The 22613-nt window shown below is 46.8% G+C and overlaps 1 protein-coding gene and 1 non-coding gene across 2 annotated transcripts in view; both read left to right on the top strand.

Annotated features, from left to right (window-relative positions):
• ZBTB7C (zinc finger and BTB domain containing 7C) overlaps positions 1-22613 on the top strand; it is a 379507-nt gene that overhangs the window by 44953 nt on the left and 311941 nt on the right. The window lies entirely within an intron of this gene.
• LOC115859402 (U6 spliceosomal RNA) lies at positions 4694-4800 on the top strand. The gene has a single exon (XR_004042054.1). It is a non-coding gene; the product is annotated as a U6 spliceosomal RNA (small nuclear RNA).

Genomic DNA, 22613 nt, shown 5'->3' with positions numbered 1-22613 from the left:
GTCTGGAGGGACAGAATGAGAGACACCCCCACTGCCCCTGGCCTTTCTGACCACCGTATTTCCAGCTTGGCCTGGGAATTGGATTTCCTAGTTGATCTCATGCTTCTAAGTGTCCTTGCTGTTCAAGGAAAGCCAGAGCCTTACTGACTGTGGCCAGCACACCAGTCAGGAGCGACTTGGGGTGGGGGAAGGAGTTCCCTCACATCTGGGATGGGAAGCAGGGCTCCTTGGGAGCCCGAGGGCACAAAAGACTCTGAGTCGGGGGGTGGGAGGGGGAGCACAGGCAAAGCCAAACAGAAGAGGAAATTAAAGAGGCTCGAGTCTCCCGCCAGCTTCCTTTGCTGCATTTTTGGCAGGGATCGGCAAAGCTGGCCCGTCTGTAACTTTCCAGTCTGTCTGCTCATTGTCTCACTCAGAAATGCCAGATAAAAGAGACCATGGAATGAGGAGTGAGGAGCTCGGGTCCCACCCTCAGGATATTCCACCAACATTAACTCTCTTTCAGGCCAGCACCGTCTGTGCCATCTGCCGGGGTCTAGCCGTTTTCACATCTCTCGCCTCTGCGATGTGATGGGTGGGTTGGGAGGGGGTGCAGGGAAGACGTGTCTCCAGAGAACTCCTCACCACTGGCCGGATATCTGTCGCGCTGCCTGTCTCGTGCCTGATGCCCTCCGTGAGCACCATTCCATTGAGTTTCCTGTGGTCTCATATTAAAGTAGAATGCCAGAGGAAGGATAACACCTAATACTTTGCTGGTGAATGACTCACCAGGTTCTAGTTAAATGGGTAGGGGGTTCAGGGGAAATGGGCCCGTTGCTCTGAGTGGAGGCTTCTGGGAAAGAGCGGGACTACAGCAAGAGCAGATAGGATGGCAGAGACATCGTAAGCTTGTGCTGGAAGGGACCCCACAGATGCCAGAGAAGGGACTGCCTTGCCCAGGGACACTGAGCCAGTGGGGGACAGAGCCAGACAGACCTGGCCTGTTAGAACTCTTTCAAGAGCCCAGTGTAATTATGGGTCATCTTATCCCTCATCTCAAGCCTCCTCTTTTCGTGAAGAGGTCCTACAACTTGGTTGAATCTCTCCTTCAAGAAGAGGTGACTTTCTGCAGAAAGTTTAAAGGGGGCTCTATTTATGTGGTCCTTAAACATCTTCTGAAGGTCTCCTGGGCACAGATGCTAAGGCAGGCTCTGGGAAGACAAGGATGGGGAGAACACTCTCCTTTTTCTTGTGGAGCTCACAGTCGAGGAGGCAACGCACAAGGTAAAGCACAAGAGCTAAGATACAGTGTGAGCAAGGGCTCTCTGGGGGCTGGAGAGGGGGATGCCACTGGTCAGGAAGAAGCTGCCCCCAGCTCTTCTATGGAAAGTCAGGGTTGGGGATGCTTGAGCTGGAAACTGAAGAATGAGTTTGCTAAGCATATCGAGGAGGTGGGAGTGGGGGGAGGTATGGGCATTCCACATAGAGGAGACGTCCCAGGTGGGAGAGGGCGTAGCCCTTCCAGAACCTGTAAATATGGTTGAATCACGATTATTGAAAGAGTGTGTTTAGGGGAGGGCCAAGAGACAATCCAGAATGGGGGGGCTGGGCCAGGCCATAAGAGCCATTGAGTATGGCTACACTAAAGGGTTTGGACTTACCTCCTGAGGGCAGTGGGGAGCCACTGAAAAGTTTTATTAGTCAATCAATGCTAACTGTCCAATAAGCAACCCCTAACATGTTAATGGCTTAACCTCAAAGGTTCAATTCTGCTCCAGTGAAGTCTGCTGAGACCTCCAGAGTCTGCAGCGGGAGGGGAGAGAAAGACAGAGAAAGCATACCAGCTCTTAGCGCCCTCAGCCTGGAAGTGGCACATATAGTTCTATTCGTAGTCTGTCGGCCAGAAACAGCCACATGGCCCCAGCCTACTCACAAAGGAGACTGGGAAGTGTCGGGAGGCACAGGCGTGCCTGGAGGGCACGAACAGCTGCCACAGGAGACTTTAGTCGGGAGAGTGCTGTGGTCTGATGTGTGATTTGGGATGTTCACTCTGGCAGCGGACTGAGGAGGGGGTTAAAGGGCTGCAAGCGTGGAGACAGAGGCCGGACAGGAGGCTCTTCCAATTGTCTGGTGACAGAGCTCTCCCTGCTCCCCAGCTCTCTGCAGACTGCAGCGGGGTGAGCCTTCAGGGAAGGAAGGTGGGTGGAGACTGCCGTGAGGGAGGCAGACGGCTCAGGGGCGATGGGAGGTCAGTGACGGGCCTGTTGACGGGTGTACTGGGCAGCCACACGTAGGGCTGCAGGGCTCGCAGTGGGCCTGACTGAGCTGGGGGTGTTATTGGCCTCTTCAGAGTTCAGGGCCTCCCTGAGCATGAGCTGTGCTGAGGCGGGCCTCCTGCCTTTTACCCCGTGTTCTCGGTGCTCCGGAGGTCCTCACTTACCATTTGGAGCGAGTGAGCACACGGTAAATGAAATCATGGGTGGAGTGAAGGGGCTTGGAGGAAGGCGGGAGCTGGATGGAAGCATCCCTGGGAAAGAGGAGCCTTGAATGGCCGGTCTTCCAAGGTAATAGCACTTCTCTAGTGTTCCTAAGCTTCATTGCCACCTGTTTGTAGCTCTGCGGAGTAATGCAGGCTGCCACTTCAGAAGGACTGTCAGGTACTTTCAGAGGAAGCATTTGCTCATGAACTTCTGCATAGCTGTGCTCATTTTAACCCAGTGACTGGCTGTGTCCCCACTGCCATCTTCCACTGGTAATACCATGGGGACGGCAGGCCTCCTGCCCAGCCTTCGCTCTTCTGGTTGCCCTGTCTGATGTCAGGCTCTCATGCCAACCTAAGGAACAGATGTCCCAAAGCTGGCAGCGGGGGGCAAGAGACCTGAGTTCTGGTTTAAACTAGGCTGCTAACTTTCTGGATGATCTTACAAAGTCATCCTGTATTTCTGGGCTTGAGTCTCTTCTGTTGGGTGGGCGTGGGGATTTTAAATGAGAGGTCTTCAAGCTCTGACATTTCTAGCTCCACAGGATGGACACTGAATATCCTAAGGGCCCAGCAGTTTTCAGAACACTGCTTTTTCAGCTAGAGGCAGGAACACCGGGAGGCATATTGGGAGTTTCCAGAGGTGGTCTGGGCGTGGCAGAGCTCACCGGTTTTTCCTGGGGCTGCAGAAAATGGGGGGTGTGGGTCTCAAGTGTGGGCCTCTTCCTTCTCTTGCCTTTGGGAAATGAACCCCTTTGAGAAATGGGTGACAGCCACAGACCATCTCTCCGGAAAAGCATGAGGCATGCACAGAACCATGTACCAGATGCACACCCTGTTTTACGTTTAATTTCAGGGGCCCATGGCCTCCCTAAAATGCAGCTGGGCTATCTGCCTGCTTTTCTCTCCCTAGTGGGTTCTGGGTTCCTCTTACAAATCCAGTTCTTGCTCCTGAGCCAAGTTGTGGAAGAGCTTCAGGAGCCAAAGGAAAGTCCTCAGAGGGGTTTGCTTTGACCTCACAAGGGATTGGATGAGACCTCTCTAAAGAGAGGCAGAAAATCAGTGCAAATTTATATGGTGACAGCTGAAGGCACTTGGTAGGTGGGGTTTGTGTGTGCTTGTCTGAGAGAGAAAGTTGGGGGGCAATGTGGGTGTATTGGCACTCTTACCTTGATAACATGTCTTCTGGGAGGGATTCTCTACTTCTTTGTAAGTAAGCTTTTTATTTTGAGATAATTAGAGATTCTCATGCAGTTATAAAAAATAATACAGAGGAATCGCTTGTACCCTTAACCTAGTTTTCCCCTTTGGCAATATCTTGCAAAATTATAATACAGTATCACAGTTAGGATATTGATACTGGTATAGTCAAGATGCAGAATATTTCCAACACTGCGTGGATCTCTCCTGTAGCCCTTCTACAGCCATGGCCACTTCCCTTCTCTGCTCTCATTCTCTACTTAACCTCTGAAAACTAATAATCTGTTCTTCATTTCCATAATTTTATCATTTCAAGACTGTTATATAATGCAATAATACAGTATATGTGTAACTTTCTGGGATTGGCTTTTTTCACTCAGTGTAATTCCCTGGAGATTCATCCAGGTTGATACATTTACCAGTAGTTTGTTCCCTTTTATTGCTGAGTAGTGTTCCACAGTATGGATGGACCACAGTTAGTTGAACCATTTATGCATTCAAGGGCATCTGGATTCCTCTTTGACTCATTGATTATTTAGAAGTATGTTGATTTGTTTCCGAGTGTGTAGAGGTTTTCCTGTTATCTTGCTGTTATTGATTTCTAGTTTGATTCCTTTGAGGTCAGAGAACACACTCTGTATGAAATAGAGAATGAATTCCGTATGAAAATTCAAGTCTTTTGAATTCACTGAGATTTGTTTTTATGGCCCAGTCTATCTTGGCATATGTTCTGTGGGCACTTGAGAAGAATGTACATTCTGCTGTTGTTGGGTGGAGTGTTTTGTAAATGTTGGTTAGATTCTGTTGGCTGATGGTGTTGTTGAGTTATTCTGTATCCTTGCTGATTGCCTAGTTATTTTATTAATTTTGAGAGAGGAGTGTTGAAGTCTGCAAATATAATTGTGAATTTATGTATTTTTCTTTTCAATTCTATCAGGTTTCGCTTCACATATTTTGTATCTCTGTTGTTTGGTGCATGTGAATTTAGGATTTCTTGGTGGATTAATCCTTCATCATTATATAATATTCCTCTCTGTGCTCACTTCAGCGGCACATATACTAAAATTGGAACAATACAGAGAAGATTAGCATGGCCCCTGTGCAAGGACGACACACAAATTCATGAAGCGTTCCGTATTTTTGTTAAAATGGTTGTGGTCATTGTATCTATCTTGAATAGTGTCAACAATAAAAATAAAACTAAAAAAATATTCCTCTCTGACTGGTAATTTTTTCCCCCTGAAGTCTAATTTATCTCATATTGATATAACCATTTTTGCTTTCTTGTGATTAATGTTTACATGATATATATTTTTTCATCTTTTACATTCAACCTGCCTATATCATTTTACTTGAAATGAATTTCTTATTAACAGAATAGTGGGTCATGTTTCTAAATGATATTTTTATTTATTTATAGATAAATAACAAGGATTTACTGTATAGTACAGAGAACTATATTCAATATCCGGTAATAATCTATAATGGAAAAGAATCTGAAAAAAAATATATGTTTATATTGCTGTACACCTGAAACTAAGACAATATTGTAAATCAACTATACTTCAATTTAAAAAAAATAAAGAAAGAGAAAATCATCACCAAAAACCAGAAAGTCAGTCTTAATCATGTGCATTTCTAACTTATGTGGACTGACCAGATCAAAGATAATTTAGAATATCAATGGCCATTACAGGGAACATTTGAAATCCCCAAACTTAATTTCCTTAAAACTGAATTGGGCTACAATAGCTCAAAAACTTCCAGAAAAGAGTTCAATACTTATTTCTATTGGTAGTTTGAGGCTTCCCTATGTTACCAGGAGTCTAAAATTGCCTCACTGAAAAATAAGATTTTAAGATTAATGGGGCAAACAAATTATTAAAGAAAGATAAAATGGCTCCCAAAGCCTTAGGCTCTTCTTCTTGGCTTCTTTGTCTCAGATTCCTCTTTGGCACCATCTTGTCTCTCTCTTTGGCTCCTCATGTCCAGACTCCACCTCCACCACCATCATCCTTATTCCCTTCTACACTTCCTATGCCTCTTCTATACCCTCAATTCTCCCATATTAACTTTCTCGCCGAACTTTCCCTTTTCTCTAAAACCCTCCCCACTCTTTTCCTCTGAACTTGTCAGAAGCTTTCCTTTCAAAATTGAGCCTTCTGAGGGTCCAGAGGATAAATTTTAATTCCTTGGACCAAAGGTGAACAGTGAGCCATTGTTAAAGATTTTTTCAAAGTAACTAAAGTTTCTCACAAATTTGCTGAGGAATTCAAACTTATCAACCTGGTTTCTCTGACTTATATCAGCTAGTTCATATGCTTGTCAGGGAATGCCAGGCCCAGCATTGGGTGAAAAACACAAATTGGGAAAATACTGAAAGGTCTCTAGCATTGTAAAGGGGAGACCAACCTGCTAATTTATCATATGATCAGGCTTGGGCAATAGCCAAGTGACTTCATCAAGCATAAATTGATATTTTTAGATTATTCACATTTAATGTAATTATCGATTTTAAGGGCCTCAGTATGCAATTTTATTTTTATATTTTCTGTTTGTTGTCTCTTTCATTTCTGTTTTCTTTTTCCTGCTTTCTTGTGTGCCACCTAAACATTTTAAAGAATTCCACTTTGACTTATCTATGGTATTTTTCAGTTTATATTTTTCATACTTTTTTTAGTGATGTGTACATGACTTAACACAGTCTACTGGTGTCATCATTTTACCAATTCAGGTGAAATATAGAAACCTTACCTCCTTTTATGTCTTTTTACCCTTTATAATTTACATTATAATGTAATTGTCTTAAATATTTCCTCTACTTTTAAAACCACATCAGACAGTGTTATAATTTTTGCTTCAACTGTCAAATATCATTTAGAAATTTAAGAGGAGAAATAAGTCAGTTGTATTTACCTACACTTTTGCTTAAGTGTAGTTCTTCCTTCCTGATGTTCCAAGGTTTCTTCAGTTGTTTCTTTTCTTTTCTTTTTTTTCCTAAAGAACTTCTTTTAGCCACTCTTGGGGGTAGGTCTGTCGGCAACAAATTCTCTTAGTTTTCCTTCATCTGAGAATGACTTGATTTCCCCTTCATCCCTGAAGGATATTTTCACTGGATACAGTATAAGATTCTCGGTTGATAGTTCTTTTCACACGTGAAAAATGTTGTGCTACATCTTTTTGGTCTCCATGGTTTCTGATGAGAAATCTGCTGTCGTTCTAATTGTTTTTCCCATATCGGTAGGTGTCGTTTCTCTAGAACTGTTTTCAAGATTTTTTTCTATGTCTTTAGTTCTCAGAAGTTTGACTATGATGTGTCTTGTGGATTTCTTTCAGTTTATTTTAAGATTCTCTCATCTTGAATCTGTAGGTTTGTGTCTTTTTCCAAATTTGAGAGGTTTTCAACTATTGAGCACTTTTTCAGTCCACCCTTTTTCTCCTCTCCTTTGAGACTCCAGTGACAAGAATGTGAGACTTTTTGTTGTATTACTATAGGTCCCTGAGGCTTTGTTTGCTTCAGTCTATTTTCTCTCTTTCTCAGTTTGGATAATTTTTATTGCTCTGTATTGCAGTTGATTGATTCTTTCCTCTGTTCTCTCTATTCTGCTGTTGAACCCATCCATTGAATTTGGTATTTCAGTTAATATATTTTTCATTTCTAAAGTTTCCATTTGTTCTTCTTTATATCTTATATTTCCGTTTTAGACTTTGCATTGGTTTCAAACATGTTCATAGTTGCTTGTTGAAACATTTTTATGATGGCTACTTTAATATCTCTGTCAGATAATTCTAACATCTCTGTCATCTTGGAGTTGGCATTTACTGACTATTTTTTTTCATTCAGTTTAAGGTTTTCCTGGTTCTTTAAGATAAGTGATTTTTTATTGAAACGTGGACATTTTGGGTAATATGTTTTGAGACTCTAGATCTTACTTAAAACTTCCACTTTGCCTGGCTTTTTTTTTTCAACATGCTCCAGAGGGGAGTCTGGGGGCACTGCTTTATTACTGCCAGGTGGGGTTGAAGTCCAGTTGTCCCACTCGGCCTCTACAAATTCCTTTCTGGTTAGGAGGGGTTGGAATGCCTAGTTACTGGTCCCCTTGTGACCTCCACTGACACCACAGGGGTTGAGGGTGGCCTCTTTACTGCTGAGCAGTAGTAAAAACCCTGAATCTCCACTAGGCCTCCTCTAACACCACTCTAGTGGGGAGGGGTTAGGGTGACTCATTACTGCTGCGTGGGAATGGGAGTCAAGGCTGCACTGGGCCTTTGCTAGCATGGATGGGAGTGGGACCACAGTTTTTTTTTTGTTTTTTTTTTGGCAGTGTTTGACTGGATTAGAGCAGTCATTGTATAGAAGTTTGTCTTTCTAGGCTTCCCCTCTCCTAGTCTTTTGGCTAGAAAGAACAGGCTTTTGTTGGGGAATTTTTTGTCTGTGCCTATTGATATTTTCAGGTTGCCATCTTCTTCAGCTCCAAATCTGGGATATATGAGGCCAAAAGAAAACCCACCATCCAGAAACTTCACCATCCTATCTTCCTCAGGTCCCAAGGTCCCTAGCTAGTTGCTTTTCTTTACCTTTCAGATTCACATGATGTTTGTTTTATGTATAATATCCAGGGTTTTTAGTTGTACTTAGGGGGAGGCATAGGGCAAAGTGTGTCTATTCCATCTTCCCAGAAGTGGAAATCCTCTCTACTTCCTTTTCTTTACTACTTTTTAGCAATATTGAGAATGTAGTACATGTATTTGGGAAAGTTTTAAACAGTACAAAAGAGATACATGAAAATTTCCCTTTCAAGTCCTGTGTTCTGCAGTGGCCACGTGGTTCTTCTACCAGTGGCAGTCACTGTTACCAGTGCTTGTGCGTCCTTTCAAGAGAGTCTGTGTGTGTGTGTGTGTGTGTGTGAGAGAGAGAGAGAGAGAGAGAGAGAGAGAGAGAGACTTTCTATACTAGGTAGTGGCACCAACTTAAACTCCATTAACCATGGTTGAGAGCAGTTATACACACTCTGGTTCAGCGGCATTGTGTATATTTAAGCATATTTGCCAACCTAATATATGAAAAACTGGATTGTGTTATAGTTTTAATTTGCATTTCCTGCCATGTGTGAGGATGAGCATCATTTCTGATGTATAAAATACATTTGTGTTTCCTGCTTTGTGGTCTGACAATTTAATTTCTTCTCTATTGTACATTCCTCTATTGGGTTGTTGGCATTTCTTATAGACTTGCACAGGTATGCACATGCACATTATTTATGTAGCAAGGAAATGTGCCCTATGCCTGTCATATATGTTGCCAATATTTTGTTCCTATTTTTTCCATTTTCTTTTGACTATTGTATTTTATGGTAATCGATATTTAAAAAATTTTGAACTCAGATGTAGCCTTTTTAAAAATGACATCTGAATTTGGGTCATGTTTTGAAAGTTCTTCCTAGTTCAAGATTATTACAAATATTCTCCCACATTTTTCTTCTAGATCTTTTCATAGTTGCATCTTTTGTTTAGGTCTTTGGTACATGTGATCCAAAATTTTTTTAGATCATTCCTGAATTGTCTCAGCACAATTACTTGAAAGGTCTATCTTGTCCCCAGTGGTTTGAAATGCCACCTTGACTTATTGTGGGTCTTCTCTGCGTAGGTGCTTATCTGCTTTGTCAGCAAATTACCAATGGCAGCTGGTGGCCTGGGGAGGCTGTGCTGAGGTGATCTCGGAGCCATCTACAAGGAAAGAAGCACTTTTGGAGAGGGATAAGGAGCAAGGGTGGCTGATTCTCCCCACCTTGGACTGCTCTGTGTTGGTCTCATGAAAATGGGCTGAGCCTGTTTCAGGGACGTTTTCCAACCATCTTGCCCCTTGATGGTAAGAGGCCCCTCTGTCTGCTCCTCTTGTAAATCACAGGTCCTGCTCTTTTCTTAAATAGCTCCTACATCCACCTCTCATCCCTATTCCCCTCTTCTGTCCTTGACACCTCTTCACTTCAGGCCTTTACTATTATGGCCTAGTTTTTGAGTACCCTCCTAAATGTTTGTTTTAGCTATCTCTTGCTACCAAGCAAATCAACACAAATTTAGTTGCTTGAAACAACACACCTTTATTATCTCATAGACTTATTATTCCTGTGGACCACGCGTCCTGGCACATCTTAGCTAAGTCCTGGCCTTCAGAGCTCTCATGAAGCTACAGTCAAGCTGTCATCCAGGGCTGGGTTCTCATCAGGAGGCTCAATTGGGGGAGGATCCATTTCCTTTTTCATGTGGTTGTTGTGGCTGTGGGATTCATGGAAGCTTGCTTCATCAAAGCAGAAAGGGAGAAAGAGTGTCTCTAGTGCCCAGCTACTAGCAAAATAGAGCAAAATAATGTAACGTGATTGCAAGAATGACATCCCATCATCTTTGCCATATTGTACTGGTTAGAAGTCATACCACATTCAAAGGTATGATCACCTGGAGGCAGGTCTCGTGGGATGCCCTTGGAATCTGTCCTCCACATGGGTTGTTTTCTACTCTAGTCCACACTTCACTGTGGAGCCAGATTAATTTTCTTAAAGCACATCCCTGACCTTACTAGTCTTCTACTCAAAAGTCTGCATTAGTTAAATTTCATATAAAATGTTCTTATATTAGCATTTACGGCTTTCTCCAGGAGCTGCCTGGCCGTTATCTGTCAAAATTGCCAGTGCACAAAGCCTTTGACCCAGACTATATCCCAGATCTTGACTCCCACATGAGTGAAATAATGAATGCACAAATGTAAGCACTGCAGAATCGTTTGAAATAACCGAAGATTGGAAACAACCCAAGTGGGAGGGGCTGGTTGAATACATTACTGTACATCCAATCAGTGGAATACTACACAGCCACAAGATGGACGAGGCAGCTCTTTATAAATTCATGTAGAGTGATCTACACCAGTGATTCTCAGAGTGTGGTTCCTTGACCAGCAGTATCACCTGAGAACTTGTTGGAAAGAAACAAAGAAGAACTACAAAAACAACCCCCAAATAATTTACAAAATGTCAATAAGCATACACATGTCAACAGTTACTTTAAATGTAAATTGAGTAAATGCCCCAATCAAAAAACAGAGTGGCTGAATGGATGCAAAAACAAGACCCCGGGCTTCCCTGGTAGCACAGTGGTTGAGAGGTCGCCTGCCGATGCAGGGGACACGGGTTCGTGCCCCGGTCCGGGAAGATCCCACATGCCACGGAGCGGCTGGGCCCTTGAACCATGGCTGCTGAGCCTGTGCGTCTGGAACCAGTGCTCCGCAATGGGAGAGGTCACAACGGTGAGAGGCCCGCGTACCGCAAAAAAAAAAAAAAAAAAAAAAACAAGACCCCTAGATATGCTGGGAAAGTGACTTTTCACTGTATATCCTTTTGTACCTTTTGAATTTGAACCATTTAATGTATTACTTATGTAAAATATTAAAATACAAAAGCCCCATCCGTCAGACATCATTAGCTTTCTCTCTCATCTCTCACATGGCCTGTTCACACCAGTCAGACTTGCCTCTTCACTATCCCTTGGGTTAGGGTCGCATTTCCTGGCCATGGGCCATCGCTTACATCCATGCCCCCACCTGGAATTCCCTTTACTCTTCTCTGTATAATTAAAGCCAACTCAAAGGTCAGGCCAAGATGCCGCCTTCTTTGGGGATTTGCCTGACCCCCGCCCTGCAGGCAGGATTAACTGGAACTTCTCCTCAGCTTCTCCAGCCTGTGCCTTTCTTCTGCCCACTGCCTGGCTGTCTTCTTTAATAGATTGGCGGCTCTCTGCAGACAGGGACTCAGCCTCACACATAATTGTGACCTCAGCGCCCAGCATAGCCTGCAGGTTGATACCTAAGAATCTTTTAGTGAATAACTGAGTGAGCAAGTGAATGATGGACACAGAGATGGGGACATAGGGACACAGGGTGGGCTGGACACGAACAGACCTAAGAGTGGGAATTGCCAGAGAGGAGAAGAATGAATCTGGGCAGGAAAGTTGGGGAGAGGTTGCGGGGAGAATCTGCTGGTGGCTGGGCTTTCTACCGGCTTAGGTTGGGGGCTGAGCCATCATCAGTGCCCTGGGGGGTGGGGTGGGGAGGGCACCTTGACCTGGGGGCCCATGGGATTCATTTCATTTCATTGGAGGGGGGAGTTCTTTTAAAAATGTAGATGAGCTTTGGAGGGGCAGTGATTGAGGGGTAGAACGTGTGCCTTAAAAAGACCTCACACAGACTGGCAGAAGGGCAGGCTGCCCTCCCAAGGGGATTATTTTGATTACAGCCAAGTCGAGGTGAAGTTATTTTTTAATATTAAAAAGAATATGCCCCCCCATGGCCACTCTGTCCCTAACCTCCCTCCATCTCGAGAAAGCATCTGACATTTCCTGCACATTTTAACTTTCTAACCAAATAATGAAATAATCATATTGGCTCCTCAGTCACAGGATTCATTTTCTCTCATTCCTGGGCTTCAAAATTCATCTCATATTTTAATCTGTTTTGAGCTCTTTTCAATTGCCTTGGAGATAGAGCCAAAGGTTCCCTGAACTCCTATTGCCTGCCGTTGTTTGGTTTTGCTTCCTGTGGGGTATTCTCTTTAATAACACGGTCTGTCCTGCAGCAGTGGCAGGAATTCTAGGGGGGTCGGGGCTGGGCCTCACACTTTGTGGCTCCCTGACAGTATATTAATGCCCACATTCCGGCTCTGGGCATTCTCATTTGCTGCCTTCCTCTTGAATGGTACCCTCCCTTCTCAATTGTATTAATGTTTAAAAGCCCAGCCTCCCGTAGAAATTCTCTCTCAACTACTCTAGGCCACATGATCCTTCCCTCCTCTGAGCATCAAGTAAACACACAAAACACAACGGCAATAATGACCAGCATTTCGGAGCCTAAATATCTTTCAGGCACGTTCTGAGCACTGTTATGGATTAATTCATTTGATTCCAGACTCTCCTCTAAGGTAGTATTAGTTTTAGTGTCCCCATTATTTTGATGAGTAGACTGAGGTAAAGAGAGAGTCCATAACTTGTCCAAGCGCTGCAACACACCTAAGGTCAGTTTCATCCAGTTGAACTTTTGGTTTTCCTGTTTCATGTGTGCACGTCATAGCTTCCCAACCAGACAGCAGGCCCTCAGGGTGGGCGCTGCACCCTTCTAGGTGCTGTGCGAGGTGGTGTCATTGTAAATACTTGTTGGTTGTTTGAGCTCCTTGTCTCATGAAAGACCAGAGACGGCGCTGGTTTGGAGCAGGAGGCAGGGGGCCGTCTGTCCATTTCTTAGAGCCATTTGGGGTGGTGGGTGGAGTTGCTTGAGAACTTACCCACGCTTCTTGTTTGGGGTAGGGAGTGGCAAAAGGACATGGTGTGGTGCAGGTGACAAGGCTTCTCCTTGGGGGCATGAAACCATGTGTGCTGTAGGATTGTTGGAGAGAGTGGGGTGCCCATCAAGGAGCACCCTGTGACTCTGGGGAGAGATGAGCTCACTGCCAAGGGTCCCCCTTATGAAAATGAGAAGGGCCCCTATGTGGAAAGTCCTTGACAGTGGGGAGGGACCAGAGTCAGCTCTCTGTCCCAGGGGTTCCTCTCTGGCACTGGGGTCTGGTCCTTCAGTTGGGTTGTCTTTGTTCCATAAAGATGACAACCCAGGCAGGCATTTCACCTCTTCGAGTCTCAATGATCTCATCTGTAAAAGGGGGAGAAATACCCAAACCTGCCTTCCTTGTGGCAGAGCATTGGGAAGGGCAATTGAGAGTGTACACATCAGGAACAAAAGCTTCATGGCAGGTAGGACTGGAATTACATCACTGGAGACAATTTCTCTCTGGGTCTCTCTTCCTGACATACTGTCTGATGGACCTGTATGTTTGTCCAGACTTGTTAAATCTGTGTAGCTCCGGCTTCTCCCTTTCTGTCCCTGGCACCTCTCATGAGCCCTTCTGGGGCTGTCTCTTCCTCCACATCAGGGTTCTGAGTCCTCGCTGTGCAGTTGAATCCCCTGGATGCTTCTGATGCCCGAGCCTTACCCCCGGAGGTTCTGACCCCATGGTCTTGGGTGCGTCCTGGGCTTGGTATTTCTTAAAGGCTTCCCAAAGGTTCCAGTGTGCCCCTGCATTGAGACCTGTGCTCCACTGCGTGCTGAGACACAGGGCATGAATGGAGAGAAGAGAAAGGAGAGAGAGTCCATCAGAATCTCAATGTTCCTAGTAAAAATTTTTGAAAATCATGTTTGTTAGATGCTATGTTTTAGGCCTGATACTGAATGTATTTTGCAAGGTCAACTAAAATTGAGTACATTAAATTTTTATATTTAGCAAAAGGCTGTACAGGTGAGTTAGCATGAATCCCCTCTGGGATCTGAGGGTTGAGACGCTGGAGGAGCTGGGAAGTAGGGGGCAGCAGCAGACCTGGAGCCGGGAAGCCTGGTTACCAAGGCTGACTCCATCACTCACTTGCGAATATTCACACCTATCTCACAGAGTCATTGTGAGGGGCAATGAGATCATTCATGAAAACTTTCTGAGAAACCAAGATTTCTGTAGAAATAAAAGTATTGCATAAAAGCAGCTGTGTTCTGTATTCTGTCGACTGTGACTCTCTGGACATCATTCCTTAGGAGTTCTGCCTGACACGGGGAGACCAGATGTCCCAAATTCCTGGTCTCCCGCGCAGGTTTACTCCACCATGTGCATTCCAGACCTCATCCACTCCTGGCACCACTGGCCAGCCCTTCCCCTCCCCAGCTCCCGTCTTCAAATTCCATCGCCCTCCACTGGCTTCTTCCCCTCAGGACAGAAACATACCCCTCTCCCCCACAGTAAAAAGAAAATACACCTGTGACCCTTGGGCCCCCTCTTCCTTCCACCTTTGCCTTACAACTAGGTTTCTGGGACATGTAACTCATGTGGAGACTCCCCTTTCCTCACTCCCTTCTCCTTCTGTTCTGGCATTTCCCATGGCTGCCAGCTGCTCCATCCTTGTCTACCTGAGGTCTCTGCCGTAGGTGCCCTGTGGACCACTCCCTTCATGACACACTCCCCTTCCTCTGGCTCCCTCACATCCTCCCTCCCCCTCTCACCCTCACTCTCAACTTTGCCTGATCACCTAATCTTAGGGATTCCATTTCCTAAATATTTCTCATACCTGTAGACTCCCTTCAGTGCCCACCACCACTACCTTGGTTCAGCCCCTCTCTCACCTGGACTACCTCTCACCTGGCCTATTGGTCCAGCCTCTTAAGGTGTCCTGACCTCCCTCCCCGGCTGCCTCTGCCCTCCAGGGTCAAGTTAAATACAAAGCCCTTTGTGCTGTGGACCTTGCCTACATCTCCAGATGCATCTCTTCCAACTCTTCCTTTCACATTTGCATTCATTCCCCAGATCTGTCCTGGTGCGTCATGGCTCTGGGGTTTTACATGTTTTGTAACATCCCCATAAAACTTTCCCTGCCCCCCACTACCCGAACCTCATTCTGGAAAAATGTTCGTCTTATAAATCCCAGCTCAACTGTCAGATCCCTCAAGGAGCCTCCCCTGGTTCCTCTCTTCCATTCCCCAGTGGGCTTAGTCTCACCTTGCCTTGCTCTGGCCCCCCTGCTGCTCAGTCATGCTGCTTTCAGAGCTCTCCTCACGCTGCATTATGCTGCATTATGCACGTAGCAAGTGCTTCCCCAGACCTGGAAGCTCCTTGAGAGAAGGGTTCATGGCTGGCGCTCTCTCTTTCAAGTTCTCGCTCTCAGATATGCAGAGCCCGGTGCAGAGTTAGCACTCAACAAATGTTTGTAGGATTGAATTGAGTTGATTGATCTGCAAAGAGCAACTCGGAGCATCTCGACAGGTCATAATGACTTCTGAACACCCAAGAAATGCCACTGTCGCTGTATCCCAGTGCTTGGAAAAGTAGTTATCCTCACATGGGATCGATTGCTGATTCAGCTAGCGAGGATCTTGGCTTTTCGACCCTCCGCCATGTTCTGATCTCTTCAGACAGCAGGGAGCTTCCTCCATGAAGGCCCTGTTCACAAACAATTCTAGGTACATGCACGTCGTAGGATGCTGTGACTGGGCCTGTGGAAGCAGACAGAGCACTCGAGCTCTGAGCCAGGGAGAAACGTCCTGTATGTTTTTCTGGATTCTTTTTCCTACAACTACATCCCCCTGATGATAAGCCCCTCCAGAAGGGCAGTGGTCACTCCCTCTGCCCCACTCCCACCATCCGCCTCAACACAGATGTTTTCTTGCTTCTGTTTTGTACCACCCATGGCTTCCTTTCCAAGGTCTCTCCCACCCTTCCCTCTTGGGGAGAAAGGGAAAGGATGGTTTGTTAAAGTCACAAAGCATCCTTGCAGAACTGATGTCACCAGCTTTTGATGGGTTTCAAGGGGCTGTACTTGCAGGGCAGGCCTTCTCTGGCCTCCTTTTATATCCTTGAACTGTTGTTAAACTCATTCTTGAAATTTTCCTTTGTACATTCTGCCTCCCTCACTCTCACAATGGTATCTAGTGTCCCATCATGTTGCCATCACTATAAAACTTTTAACTGCCTGTTATACCTAAAAATGTGTTATGTTATATAGTGGAATGTTGTTATATATATTGTAAGATTGTAACATTATATGTTGTAATAATGTCTGTCCCCTGTCATTTTCTTTGAAATTCACGTTTTGATCGTCTTCATAGTTTCCTCTTTCTAAACCCGCTCTGAAAGCTTTCCTTTATCCTGGAGTGAAAATGACAGATCCCAGGAGAAAGCTTGGCTTCTCACAGGGGAGGGAAAGGGATGAAGCTTGGGTGCAGGAATATCAGGCACCAGCCCTGGGGAGCTGTGGGTGTGCGTCTGCAGGTGGGTTGGTCATCAGCTTTCTGTCTTCTGACCCTGAGCAGCATTGTCCTTCCCGTACCCTTAGTTGTGGGTCAGGGTCACGAGACGAGGTCTGGCCAGCAGGGTGTGGATGGCGTGTGATGGGTTTCGCCTCCAGGTTGGAGCATTTAGTTACCTGCGCAAGGCCTCCAGAGCTGGCAGGACAGTCGGCCACTTTCGAGACCATGGCTCCTGCGGCAGCCTGGAGCCCCGAGTGACTGCAGCAAGCCCAGTCTGCGGTGGCTGGTTGTAACCACAGCATGACCTGGCCTGGCCGGGAAATTGGTTCTATGCCTAGAACAGTTGTGCTTTGTGACAACAGTGTAAACTGTGTGCCATTTGCTTGGGGCACATATGAAAGTGAAAAGAGCGGAGTGTAGATGCTCGTGAACCATGAGCCTGAGATACACATCCACTGTCCCAGGCCACAGAGAGGTCGTCTGTACTGCTGGCGTCTCTGACTGATGCGGGCAGGTGGGGAGGGCCAGAGCAGGATTGGGTGGGGCAACATGTGAGTACCAGTGAGACCTGCCTGGAGGCCCACCAGCTCTGATCTTGGCAGGCAGTCACCTCTGTGCCATGGGGGAAGGCCAGTCCTGTGTCCCGCACCCCCGGGGGCACCCATGGGGATTCCCTGGACCCTGTGACCCAGAGACCGAGCAGGCTTGTTTTCTCCTTGGAGCTCTTCTTTGTCTCTGTTTCATTGTCACCTTTTCTCTGTGACAGCGTCAGGGCTCTGGAGAGGCAGAGGTGAGAATGTGTGAGCTCTGTGTCCCGTTTCCCAGCTGCGGGGTGTTGGCTCTGAGCAGAATCCACAAGACAGTGAAGTTTGTCCCTCTGACCCCACTGCCCCAGCCTCTACCCCTCGTCGCTCTGACCTGCTCTCCGGGCAGCTCTCTACCTGTTCTGCAGGTGGCTGTTTGCTTCCCCCAAGAATGTGTACGTTCTCTAGCCCTCCTGGGACAGGTCTGCCAGTGTGTTTCAAGGTGACATTCTGGTGATCTGGTAGATTAATCTCAGTGCCTCTGCTACGGAGGAGTGCAGGCTGCCTGGGGGGTCGTTCACTCCTCAAATGGTTATTGAAGCTCCCCTGTGCCCAGCTCTGAGCACAGTCCTAAGGGGTGGGGGGGCAGGGAAAGCAGGGAGAGGGAGACTCATGACTGCGGCTGGGCCCTGCCTCTAGACCCTTGCAGTTCAACGGGGGAGGACAGGGCTAAGCCGGTGGAGGGTTTAGAAGTGTGGTGCAGGGTAATGTGTGTTAGGAGCTCCAGGTGGGATCCAGGCCATGAGAAGGGGCCAAGGGGATGGCGAGAGTGCTCTGTGGTCTGGGATAGTCAGGGAATGCCAAGTCACTGTCCTGGGGCCTCAGTTTCCCCATCTGTCAAGTAAGGAGGGTGGGTGTGTGCATTGCTGTTCAGATTGCCTGATGATAAGAATTTCCAGGGAAGCCTGTTCAGCTGCAGGGCTCCCAGGCCCCTCCTAGAGATTCAGAGTCTGTGGGTCTGGAGTCGGGCTGGGAACGTGGCTCTTTATTTCTTGTCTGACCTCCCCTCCCAGCCCCAGTTCCTCCCCAGGAGCTGGGATGTTGGGGGCTTAGGGGGCAGGCGGTGAATGGTGCGGGGGACTTTGAGGGGGCCTTCGAGATGCCTAGCTCCATGTTGGAAAAGCACTTACCACAGCTGGGGCAGGTCACTCGGTAGGGAGATGAGGACACTGTTGAACTCTAGTTGGTTGCTGAATAATTAGTGGCACCGGGGAGGGTTTGTTGACCAGGATGCCTTTTGGAGGAGAGCTGGAGGCAGCCTGAGTGTTCGGCTGTTTGCGTTTGGCCTTGACGTGGTAATGCTTCGGGCTGCTGGGAAGGCTTTCTGAGCGAGTTGACTCTGTGATCCTTGAGGCCAAACGTGGGAGTTGGGTCCCCACAGGAGACCAATGAAATGGGCGGCCCTGATTGGGCAGCTCCTGTCCTAGGTGGAAAATGCTGCTAAAATTCAGCAAACCCAGCAGGGTGCACTGAGGACCCTGTACCTCGGTGGTTCTCAAACTTCCTGTGCCTCAGAATTGCCTGGCGGGCTTGTTAAATAGGGTGCTGAGCCCCACCTCCAGTGTCTGATTGCGGGGAGGGGAGGGCAGAGAATTTGCATTTCTAACATGTTGCCAGGTGCTGGCTGCTGCTCCCGGGACCACCTTTTGAAAGCCAATGCCAAGTTCTCAACCCACTAGCGTAGGGGTGGGGGTGATATCTACAGACTCAGGACCCAGTCACTCCCCCCAGGCCACTTATACTCCAACGGGGGACCTATTTGCAGCCACCAGATCAAGGGAATACGAGGTAGTGAGTGTCAGAGTACTGGAGTGATCCCAAGATGATGGGCACCAAGGAGGCTGCAGAGGGGTGTGCAGTCGGGGGAGAGGCCTCCTGCAGCTGAGAGGCCCTGAGGGTGGGCAGACCTGGAGCGCCGTGCTGTGCACCGCACACATGCGACCTAGGAAGGGAGTGGCGGCCTCTGGAGCTGTGCAGTGCGGTTGCTCTAGCAGGTGAGAAGGTCCTTGCAGCTGGGCCAGTGTGTAGGAGCACAGACTGGGAAGGCCGGAGTAGGCCTGTGGCCCAGTATAGAAGCCAGGGGCCGAGTGGATTCCTACCAGGGGCAGGAAGAAGAGAAGGCTTTATAGGAGCCGGCCCGTGGAAGGTCTGAAATGCTCGGGTGAGGAGTTCAGACTTTATTCCATGGTGAACTGGGAACAGATCAACAGTAGTTTGGCTCCCCAAAGCAGACATCTGGAAATTGACTCTTACATTTTGAAAAACAGATTTTCAGTAGTAGCTCATGGCCGATCCGTGTGACATGATTTCAAGGCTAAATCTCAGAGCTTTCTCTGTCATCTCCTCCCCCCCACCAACCCCTCACACTGTTTCTTCCTCACAGTCCTTGAAATTTCACCGTTAGAGATTATATCCCTTTGTTCAAAATATTACCCTCTCCAAGAGGCTCGTGTCATAAACCAGGAATGCCCAAGAAGGAAAGTAGCTAACATTAGCATGCTATGCTAGGTCACCTTAGAGGAAGATGACATGGCAGTCTTCTCCTCCAGGAGCCAATGGCAGGGGACATAGGACAGATGAGCTTTGACAAATGTGGAAGCAGAGGTAGAGTACAAAGGCCAGGTGCAGTCGGAGAGGAGGCATGAGACACAGCGGGTTTAGGGAAAGCGTTCCGAGGCTTTCCCTAGAGAATGTCAACAAGAATGATCTCTGGGTGCTGTGAGGTGGGGGGGCCTGGATGCTGTTAGCATAGGAAGGTATCAGTGTGCTTGGTAGGCCCACAGTAGCTCAGTCCAATTTCTTTGGTCTCCCATCTCCACTCCTTTATGTGGAACATTGAGGGGAGTGTACAGCTATCAGTACATTTCAGACCCAACCCTGACACAGCAGCCTTCTCCTCTCCTGTTTAACCAGACAGAATGGCTGACATTGGTTCTCGATTTGCAGTCAGGAAGCAGGAAATAGCTGTGTTTCTCAAGGCATGTTCCTAAGTCCATTAGATACCTATGCTCTGAAAACCGGGTGGGAAGAGAAACTTTCCTAATTGTATTTGGAGATGATGAGCTGATGAGGAGATCTCAGGTGAGTCCTTTTGCCAGGTGATTAATTACCTCCTTATGTTCCTGTTCTAAAGTCAAGTTTTTCCGTATAAGATGGTCTGTAAGTGGGAAGTGTATACAGTGCATATAAAGCTCTAACAAGAACCTGTCATGAACAGTCATTCATTGTGTTCATGTTGAGATTGATTACGGCAGCCTAACACGACTGTTTGTAGAAAGTTAACATTTTTGCCAACAGGTGTGAATTACGCAGGTGTATTCCTAGGCAAGCCCACCCTCAGACACTGCTTTTATAGAATGCCTGTATCTGAGAAACTGAGTCTGATTTCTGTTACCATTATTGAGTTGTTCCACACAGTCAACTGAAGGAAGGAAATTGGAAGGCCCAGGAGGTGGCTTGGAGTGCAGATGAAGCCTTTTTTGGGGGGAGGGAGGGGAGCACAAGAGCCTAGCACTGTGCCCTCATCTCTATCTCTCCCACCAATGCTGTGATGGAAAGTGCAGGGATGGCCTTTGGGCCTGACCACTTCCAGGCTGCGTGATGACTGTGGGCAGGTCATGCAACCGTTCTGCTTCTCGTTGATGCTAATATTGACCTGAAGTCATCATGAGATAACTGAGAAGTTGTACACGGCATGCCCAGGACCTGGTAGGTGCCCTCTCTGTGCAGCCAGCTCTGTCCTGCTCCCTGTGTTGTCATAAAGGCCCATGGCCCAGCCCTTCGAGAAAGGCCCTGAGTGCATTTCCTGGAAGCGCCTAGATTAGAGTCGTTAAGTGATTTTAACATCAAAGATACACGGAATTGGAGGAAATTGGGGGACAGGGACTCTTCTACAGCCCTGCTGAGGCTCAGAGGCTGAGCCCAGCCTGCAGCCTGCCTACCTCCCCAACACTGCTGGTTACAACGAGCCTGGGGAAGCACATTTATCAGTCACCAAAGCTGGGGAAAGCGACAGGATTAAAGAAGGAGGAGGGTTTCTGCACAGCTAGAGGCTGTGGTTTTAGGTAATGCTGGGTGCATCTGTGGTAAACAGAACACTATTTGGAGTTAGAACACCTGGACACCACTGTCAGCTCAGCTCCTTGCAGTCTGTGTGGTTGTGGGCTTGAGCTCTCTGCACCTCAGTTTTCACATCTGTATACTGGGTATGACTGTCCTTTCCTATGTCCCAGGGTTGCTTTGAGGATCAGGAGGCACTGGGTAGGAAGCTCCGTGTAGACTGCAAGACACAGCAAAAGCAAAGGATTATTGTTATAACAGTTTCTATTTCTGTATTGCTTATAGACTTCCAGAGAACTTTCTCATCGTTCCTTACTTAATGTACAACAGCTGTGCGAGGTAGGCAGGGCCGATGGTAGTACTCTCACATACAGGTGTCTAAGGCTGGTTGATGGCTTGTCCGAGACCATCCCTGAGAGCTGGGGGTGAGGAAAGCCTGGACCCCAGTCCTCTCAACACAGAGATCACAGCTTTCTAGCTCACCTTTCATCTTTTTGTTTTTTAAACAATTCTTTTAAAAAATTTATTTATTTATTTATTTATTTTGGCTGCGCTGGGTCTTAGTTTCAGCACGTGGGATCTTCGTTGCGGCATATGGACTTCTTAGTTGTGACATGCATGTGGGATCTAGTTCCCTGACCAGGGATGGAACCCAGGCCTCCTGCATTGGGTGCGTGGAGTCTTACCCACTGGACCACCAGGGATGTCCCTCACCTTTGATCTTTTTCTTTTTTAACGACTTTATTGGAGTATAATTGCTTTACAATGGTGTGTTAGTTTCTGCTTTATAACAAAGTGAATCAGTTATACATACGTTCCCATATCTCTTACCCCTTGTGTCTCCCTCCCTCCCACCCTCCCTATCCCACCCCTCTGGGTGGTCACAGAGCACCGAGCTGATCTCCCTGTGCTATGCAGCTGCTTCCCACTAGCTATCTGTTTTACTTTTGGTAGTGTATATATGTCCATTGCCACTCTCTCACTTTGTCCCAGCTTACCCTTCCCCCTCCCCATATCCTCAAGTCCATTCTCTAGTAGGTCTGTGTCTTTATTCCCGTCTTACCCCTAGGTTCTTCATGACCATTTCTTTCCCCTTAGATTCCACTTATATGTGTCAGTATACGGTATTTGTTTTTCTCTTTCTGACTTACTTCACTCTGTATGACAGACTCTAGGTCCATCCACCTCACTACAAATAACTCAATTTCGTTTCTTTTTATGGCTGAGTAATATTCCATTGTATATATGTGCCACATCTTCTTTATCCATTCATCTGTTGATGGACACTTAAGTTGCTTCTATGTCCTGGCTATTGTAAATAGAGCTGCAATGAACATTTTGGTACATGACTCTTTTTGAATTATGGTTTTCTCAGGGTATATGCCCAGTAGTGGGATTGCTGGGTTGTATGATAGTTCTATTTTCAGTTTTTTAAGGAACCTCCACACTGTTCTCCATAGTGACTGTATCCGTTTACATTCCCACCAACAGTGCA

This window comes from Globicephala melas, chromosome 13, assembly GCF_963455315.2.
Source record: "Globicephala melas chromosome 13, mGloMel1.2, whole genome shotgun sequence".
NCBI lineage: Eukaryota > Metazoa > Chordata > Mammalia > Artiodactyla > Delphinidae > Globicephala > Globicephala melas.
This window is presented reverse-complemented; position numbering and strand designations above follow the sequence as displayed.